The sequence below is a fragment of the Oncorhynchus keta genome, chromosome 12 (assembly GCF_023373465.1).
Source record: "Oncorhynchus keta strain PuntledgeMale-10-30-2019 chromosome 12, Oket_V2, whole genome shotgun sequence".
Lineage (NCBI taxonomy): Eukaryota > Metazoa > Chordata > Actinopteri > Salmoniformes > Salmonidae > Oncorhynchus > Oncorhynchus keta.
Window position 1 is genome coordinate 31580739 of NC_068432.1, and position 9344 is coordinate 31590082.

The 9344-nt window shown below is 39.4% G+C and overlaps 1 long non-coding RNA gene across 1 annotated transcript; it reads left to right on the top strand.

Moving 5' to 3' along the window:
* The first annotated feature begins 2629 nt into the window (after nucleotides 1–2629).
* LOC127906319 (uncharacterized) lies at nucleotides 2630–4505 on the top strand. The gene is made up of 2 exons (XR_008060888.1): nucleotides 2630–3565; nucleotides 3725–4505. It is a non-coding gene; the product is annotated as an uncharacterized LOC127906319 (long non-coding RNA).
* The last annotated feature ends 4839 nt before the right edge of the window (nucleotides 4506–9344 follow it).

Sequence of the window (9344 nt, forward strand, 5' to 3'; positions counted from 1 at the left end):
TGTTCTATCTGCCGGTACATCGTATAACCAGCCTGTTGATGTTGTTGTCGTTCAGCCACGACTCCATGAAGCATAAGATGTTACAGTTTTTATTGTCCCGTTGGTAGTTTAATCTTCCGCGTAACTCATCGATTTTATTCTCCAATGATTGCACATTTGCTAGCAGAATGGAGGGAAGTGGGGGTTTATTCGATCGCCTACGAATTCTCAGAAGGCAGGCGGACCTTCGGCCCCTCTTTCTCCGCCTCCTCTTCACACAGATCATGGGGATCGGGGCCTGTTCCCGAGTAAGCAGCGTATCCTTCGCGTCGGGCTCATCAGAGTCGTGAAAGGAAAAAGAGGATTCTGCTAGTGCGTGGTGAGTAATTGCAGTTCTGATGTCTAGATGTTATTTTTGGTCATAAGAGACGGTAGTGGCAACATTATGTACAAAATAAGTAAAAAAATAAGTTACAAACAATGCAAATAAGCGAACAAAAAAACACAATCGGCTGGGGGCACGTAAAACATCTGCCATCTTCTCCGGTGTCATCTTACGTGATGCATTTTCTGAATGTTTATAGAGTAATTGGTATTCATCATAAATACGGCATCCCCTTGTGAATAAGCTATCTACGGCAGCACTGACATAACAGATATGTGTTTTTAGAAGTGTTACCCATCAAAGCATTTAAAAGATCCAGTGCTATGAACATGGGTCATAGGGTCATGATAGGCCTACCCTACTGGAGATGACACCTTATTTGCTGTAAGAAGATATGACTTATTCTACTGAGCCTTTTTACACTCATACGTCAAACATTTCTTGTTTCAACAGTGTCGTAAGTGGTTTGTATTTCCTTCAACCACACAGTCTAATAATAGAGAGAAGTGAATGAATGATCTGAGGAAGTTTTTTCTTTCTTTCTTTCAGAGGTGAACTGAATGTTCACACTCACACACCATGTGAAACAAAGCTGTGAGTTTATATATTTATCTCTGACATGCACTCATTTTCAGTTATCCTGGACGACGTTTCTGAGACTCGCCTCAGTTAAGGGAATCATATACACTAGAAATCAACTGAAAGATACTACAGTAGAAGCTGCTAGGCTGTACCTAACTAAACATGACTACACGTTACTACACATTCATTTTGACAGTTGTATAATTGCGGTACCATTGATAAACAATTTAACCATGATAATACGCAGGGTGATTCTGTAGCTATTGTAGAACATGGACTTCTATGGTTCAATATTTATAAGTACCAAGAAAATTGCTTGTGTTGTGTGACATGCATCAATTGTGTTGTAGGACATTACCTATGACATGGCAGACATGTTGAAACAAACACGACCCACACTCTATTACAAGGTTATTAAGAGTCCCTCTAATGTTATTGCATTGCATTGAAGAGTAACTCTTCAAGGATTGTGTGAGAGTCAGGCTGGTAAAGAATACAGTGCATTCGAAAAGTATTCAGACCCCCAGACCCTTTCACTTTTCCACATTTTGTTACATTTCAGCCTTGTTCTAAAATGGATTAAATACTTTATGAAAATACCTTATGAATCTACACACAATACCCCATAATGACAAAGCAAAAACCGTTTAGAAATGTTTCTTAATTTATTGAAAATAAAAAACTTAAATATCACATTTACATAACTATTCAGAGCCTTTACTCAGTATTTTTGTTGAACCATCTTTGGCAGTAATTACAGCCTTGAGTCTTCTTGGGTATGACGCTACAAGCTTGGCACACCTGCATTTGGGTAGTTTCTCCCATTCTTCTCTGCAGATCCTCTCAAGCTCTGTCAGGTTGGATGGGGAGCGTCGCTGCACAGCTATTTTCAGGTCTCTCCAGGTATGTTCGATCGGTTTCAAGTCTGCGCTCTGGCTGGGGCACTCAAGGACATTCAGAGACTTGTACCGAAGCCACTTCTGCGTTCTCTTGGCTGTGTGATTAGGGTCGTTGTCCTGTTGGAAGGTGAACCTTCACCCCAGTCTGAGGTCCTGAGCACTCTGGAGCAGGTTTTCATCAAGGATCTCTCTCTACTTTGCTCCGTTCATCTTTCCTTCGATCCTGACTGGTCTCCCAGTACCTGCCACTGAAAAACAAAACCACAGCATGATGCTGCCACCACCATGCTTTACCGTAGGGATGGTGTCATGTTTCCTCCAGACGATAAGCTTGGCATGCAGGCCAAAGAGTTAAAATTTGGTTTCTTCAGACCAGAGACAAAAATTATAGTTATTTCAATCAAATGAAAGCATACTGTACATGTTTGTTTTATTAACAAGGAATAATGAGTAGAAAGCCGAGGTCACAGACTGTTTCCAAACTCATTAATTCAGGTTATCTACAAAGAACTCGTTACAGGCCATGGTCAGCACAGCAACCAAGATGACAAACTCCTGAAAGTCCACTAAGCAGGCTGTCATGTGCCTTTTACTGAGGAGTGGCTTTCGTCTGGCCACTCTACCATAAAGGCCTGATTGGTGGAATGCTGCAAAGATGGTTGTCCTTCTCCCACCTCTACAGAGGAACTCTGGAGCTTTGTCAAGAGTGACCATCGATCACCCGATTGCTCAGTTTAGCTGGCCAGCCAGCTCTAGGAAGAATCTAGGTAGTTCCAAACTTCTTCCATTTAAGAATGACAGAGGCCACTGTGTTCTTGGGGACCTTCAATGCTGCAGAAATATGTTGGTACTCTTCTCCAGATCTGTGCCTTGACAAAATCCTGTCTTTAAGCTCTGCGGACAATTCCTTCGACCTCATGGCTTGGTCTGACATGCACTGTCAACTGTGGGACCTCATATAGACAGGTGTGTGCATTTCCAAATTATGTCCAATCAATTGAATTTACCACAGGTGGACTCCAATCAAGTTGTAGATATATCTCAAGGATGATCAATGGAAACAGGATGAACCTGAGCTCAATTTCAAGTTTCATAGTAAAGGGTACTTATGAATACTTATGTAAATAACATTTTTCTGTTTTTTATTTACATTTGCAAAAATGTCTAAAATCCTGTTTTCACTTTGTCATTATGGGGTATTGTGTGTATATTGATGAGGGGAAAAATATTAAATCCATTTGAGAATAAGGCTGTAACGTAACAAAATGTGGAAAAAGTCAAGGGGTCTGAATACTTTCTGAATGCACTGTAAGTAATATAGTGTTTGTCACAGTAGCTGTGGACTATTGAAAGCAAAATAAGATATAATGTGCTTTTACTTTCATCAAGAGCTAATTCCTTTTCCACAATGTATTTCATGATCTCTGAAACTGTTTTGACAAAGTGGCTCAATTTCAAACTGCCATCTGAAGCATTTCACAACCATGGCATGTTGTCACTGTTGTTCCAGATATTTCCTGCTAACTAGCCTTGCAGTTGTCTTCCTCATTTTAGCTTCCTCTTTGTGATGTTAAGGCTTATTAATGATCAGGCGTGTTGTCAGATGCACAGTATCATCAGCGTCCCTGTCGCTGTTTGGTTAAAGGAGAGAACTCAACTAAGGAATCATTGGGGCACCAACTAAACATCCACCATTTCAACTAGAGGTCAAATCATTCAGGTATAACATTATATTATTTCATGGTTTCATTTCTAATTCATTACATTTACATAAAACATCTGCACAATTTTGGAATATATTATACAGTATAATGTATTGCTTTTTCTAAATGTAATGGGTCTTCTTTAGTCATTGTTTCTATTTGACTTGGGGAGGCAGGTAGCCTAGTGGTTAGAGCATTGGACTAGTAACTGAAAGGTTGCCGGATCAAATCCCTGAGCTGACAAGGTAAAAAATCTCTCATTCTGCCCCTGAACAAGGCAGTTAACCCACTGTTCCTAGGCTGTCATTGACAATAAGAATTTGTTCTTAACTGACTTGCTTTGTTAAATAAATAATAATTGTAGTTTCATGAAGATATGAATGGAAGTCTTATCTACCCTAAACAAACAGTTGAAATGTGTTGGTCCACTGGTGTCACTGAAGTACAGTTAAGTACACCAAAACAAAAAACTACATCAAAAATAACCTGGAGTTAATTGTTTGGATATGGAATACATTCATGTTTAAACATTACCCAAATGTCTCTTCTGTTCATACTACAGGTTCATAGTCTGCAACTGTGAGAGCAGGCCCCCCACTTAGTGTATTTGTCAAGCTGAGTTGGACACTCAGTATTACAGGGTGTCAGTTTGTCAAATACCCCAAGTGAGGGGTCACTTGTCTGCTGAGCATCTCCCATCAGACTAACTTCAAAGAAGAACACTTCATTAACCTCCAAGTGACTTTCACTGTTAAGACTTTCTCAGAGACAAGACATTTTGATTATGTGAAAATGATTATCTTTATCTACTATGTGTGATTATGTGCAATTGATCACGCACTGTCACAAATGTCTCATGTATTTTGTGTAAGTTTGTATGATGGAACTTAGTACACTGTGTAACAAATGTGTGTCTCTGTATTAAATACTGCATTAAATAAGTACTGGGTTATAAAACATTGAGGTCCCTAGTATATTTATAGACGATGTGTATTGATTAATAGGAATGAATAGAAATGGAATTACGATTGCATTTATATAGATAACTTTTCATCAGGTTTCTATGCATTTTATGGCCTGCATTATGTGTAAGGGTGACTGACCCACTACTACCAATGTAAAGTAATCACTGGGTGATGCACAGGAACAGTGAGTGGTGGCACATTGCTCTATAATTCTCAGCACAATCAGTTATGACAGAGGAAATTAAAGGAGAGTTTGTGCTAATATGAAGCAGAGTCTAAACATTGCTTTCAACTATTTAAGGGAGATATAGGGATGATATATCACTTATTTATCTTGCACTCTGTGCTTTTACAAGGCCTATTATTATGGTCAATAACCTGCCTTTGGATACTTATATAAAACACCACCCTTTATCTGTCAGTCCCACATGCTTTCCTGTGCTCACAAAGCCATATGAGCTAGAATAAGAGCGGATGTCTGTGCTATCTTGTGATTAGATAGCAGTGTGTGACTCACATACTGCATAGAAATGGCAGTCAAAAAATATGTAGTCATCACCCATCAGTGTCATGTGTCATCAGTAACACTGAATATCGTTGTAATTTACCGACATGGTCCCAAAACCACCCAATATGACTATACTGTATGTATTTCCATACAGTAACTTTCCCATTGTGATTTCCTCTGAGATTAGACTAATTCAACCCTGTTGTTTGGCCTCAAAGGGAGTCTTCAATCAGTCAGGTAAAGGTATACTCAGGATTGGGTAGGTTACTTTCTAAATGTAATCTGTTACAGTTACTAGTTACCCATCCAAAATTGTAATCAGTAATGTATCTTTTGGATTACCCAAACTCAGTAAGGTAATAGCCAAGCTTCCTGCCATCCAGGACCTATATAATAGGTGGTGTCAGAGGAAAGCCCATAAAATTGTCAGAGACTCCAGTCACCCAAGTCATAGACTGTTTTCTCCTCTACCACACAGCAAGCGGTACCAAAAGGATCCTGAACAGCTTCTACCCCCAAGCCATAAGACTGCTGAACAATTAATTAAATGGCCACCGGACTGTTACATTGACCCCCCACCCCCATTTGTGTTGTACACTGCTGCTACTCGCTGTTTATTATCTATGCATAGTCACTTCACCCCTACCTACATGTACAAATTACCTCAACTAAACTTTACACCCGCACACTGACTCGGTACCGGTACCCCCTGTATATAACCTTGTTATTGTTATGTTATTGTGTTACTTTTGATAATTCTTTACTTTAGTTTATTTGGTAAATATTTTCTTAACTCTTCTTGAATGGTAATGGCAACACTTGTATTCGGAGCATGTGACAGATAAAGTTTTATTTGATTACATTCCATTACTTTTAGATTACATGGGCTCTCAAGCCTACACAGGGCTCCCTGTGGCACAGCGGTTTAAGGCACTTTGTACTAGAGGCGTCACTACAGACCCTGGTTGGATTCCAGGCTGTATCAGGCCTTGGCCGTGATTGGGCGGTGCACAATTGGCCCAGTGTCGTTAGGGCTTGGCCAGGGTAGTCTGTAATTATAAATAATAATTTGTTCTTTATTGACTTACCTAGTTAAATAAAGGTTAAATAAAAAAATAAAAAATAATAATTAAGAGGCATTAGAAGAAGACATACAGTGGGGCAAACAAGTATTTAGTCAGCCACCAATTGTGCAAGTTCTCCCACTTAAAAAGACGAGAGAGGCCTGTAATTTTCATCATAGGTATTATTACGTGTTATTACTTTTCTATTATTTATCTCATTTCTTTCTCTCTGTGTTGGGAAGGGTCCGTAAGTAAGCATCACTGTTAGTCTACTCTTGTTGTGATTTGAAATAATATTTATAAACCATTCAAATGTATTTGCTTGAGCCTGTCTGGGGTGACAGATGAGCATGTAAGGGATTGCAAAAACGATAACTGTAATCCGTTACATTACCAGCAAAAATATTGTAATCAGATTACAGATACTTTTGAAAAACTAGATGACTACTTCGAGGATTACTTTTAAATTCAGAAAGGATTTTTTCGAAAAAAAATGTGACACTTTTTTTTATGACATTCAAATCAGTATTGGAAAATGGCGCAAGTTTGTTTTACGCCTGAGGGAGTCTGACCACAAGTCAGAGACCACTATGACGACACACCAAACAAATGTGTTTGATGGATCGCGGAAAAAGAGCAGGAATAGATTTTTGTAGTCTACAGTCCAAGTTATGTCTTCCAAAAGTGCGAATGCTGTCGGGATCCAAAGATTATTCAACTTGAATTAAACAATGATTTCAGTTAAACACATTTTCTTTGCAGGTAGTTATGCATCCGATGAGGCAGCAGATATCAATGTTTTGTGGCATGATTTGGGTCACGGCCTCGTGTTTCTCTCTACCTCATGCCATTTATCAGAAGCTGCTGTGGTTTGACTTTGGGTAAGGGAGCAATATTATCTATTTATGTAAATTACATATTTTCTCCAGACAATCTGTACCATACAGTAATATTTATGCTTCCTTTTAGACACTAATAAATGGCTCCTGTTTCCAGAGTTTAGTAAAACCCAATTACAGTCATTCTTAGCCAACACAGCCTCTGATTTTGAATGTACCTTTTACCTTCTATAATAACTAATATAAGCCTCTATAAAACCATAACTACTTACTTCCAAAAGTAGAGACTAAGCAAACATCCTGTTTTTCCCTAATCACAGAAAGGTTTGAATGGTGTGTCTGCCCAGCTTTCCACAGCCGTCAGATGTGTTTTGGAAGTACTTGGACCTGGCCACGTTTTTCCTCCTCTACTTGTTGCCACTTTCTATCATCTCCATAGCTTACATTATCGTTGCTAAGAAGCTATGGATACGTAATGCTATAGGGGATGTGACTCTGGCGTAATATGTCGCCCACAGACAAAGGAAGAAGATGACTCTGAAGATGCTGATGTTGGTGGTGGCTGTTTTTGCTATTTGCTGGTTCCCTTTAAACTGTCATGTGATTTTGGTGTCCAGCCAGGCCATTAACACTAACAATGTTATCTACTTCACCTTCCATTGCTTTGCCATGAGTAGCACCTGTTACAATCATTTTATCTACTGCTGGCTGAACGGAAGCTTCAGGACTGAGCTCACGTCCCTGCCTTTCATTTGGCGTTCCAAGAGGGCAGTACATCCATGCTGAGGTTGTCATCTCTATAACTACATAGATTATGTATAAAGATATAGAGGTTAACATCTTTGCATAAGATTCTGTCAAGGTTGCACCTATCTCCATTCGGTTGATGTAATTTATAATTAGATCTAGGTCGACCTATAATATGAAATATTAGAGAATAACGGAAGTCTATTTCTTTAAGGGGAGGTAAAAAAAAATGTAAATGGTGAGGTAGTTTGTAAAATATTTTGTAAATAATCAGGAAAGAGAATATTAGTGAAACACTTGTATGGATACCGTAATGGTAAATAAAACTAATGTGATTGAGCATGTTATGCGTACGGCTACACAATTCAAGTAAAAAAATATTTGTTTCAGTGTCTATCGTTCTATTATAGTATAATGTTTGTAAACGTGTAACTGTGCACAGAGTAAATTTGAAACATTCACAATCATTCATTAGTGCACACTATTGCATAGGGCTATTCAATTCTGTCCCTCAAGACATGTACAAATCAAATCAAATCAAATGTATTTATATAGCCCTTCGTACATCAGCTGATATCGCAAAGTGCTGTACAGAAACCCAGCCTAAAACCCCAAACAGCAAGCAATGCAGGTGTAGAAGCACGGTGGCTAGGAAAAACTCCCTAGAAAGGCCAAAACCTAGGAAGAAACCTAGAGAGGAACCAGGCCATGTGGGGTGGCCAGTCCTCTTCTGGCTGTGCCGGGTGGAGATTATAACAGAACATGGCCAAGATGTTAAAATGTTCATAAATGACCAGCATGGTCGAATAATAATAAGGCAGAACAGTTTAAACTGGAGCAGCAACACGGCCAGGTGGACTCGGGACAGCAAGGAGTCATCATGTCAGGTAGTCCTGAGGCATGGTCCTAGGGCTCAGGTCCTCCGAGAGAGAGAAAGAAAGAGAGAAGGAGAGAATTAGAGAACGCACACTTAGATTCACACAGGACACCGAATAGGACAGGAGAAGTACTCCAGATATAACAAACTGACCCTAGCCCCCCGACACATAAACTACTGCAGCATAAATACTGGAGGCTGAGACAGGAGGGGTCAGGAGACACTGTGGCCCCATCCGAGGACACCCCCGGACAGGGCCAAACAGGAAGGATATAACCCCACCCACTTTGCCAAAGCACAGCCCCCACACCACTAGAGGGATAACTTCAACCACCAACCTACCATCCTGAGACAAGGCTGAGTATAGTAGTACTGCTGTTTTTCTTTCCTCCCTGGTAGTTAGTTGATCAGTGTATGTCATTGACCTTAGACTTGACCCACAATGTATTATCAGGGCTGATTCATTCAGTCCCTGATCAGATGGAGGAAGTAAAACCACCAGTTATGTGTGTGGCCCTCAAGGATTATTCCTGGCCCTGCCATAGCATTATCCAATTAGTCAGATCTGATGAGCCAAGATTAAGCAAGTGTGAATACTTTTCACTGAATTATCTTTAAAGGAGTACCCATAATGGCATGTCATGATACTTGAAATCATTCAAATAATCTGAGCAGAACTATCTACCAATATAATTGCTTTCCCATAAAAAAAATATTATAATTGCTTAATTTGATAATTTCATGAATTTATATAATTAGATATATAGATGATCATTAAAAATCACAAAGTTATTGA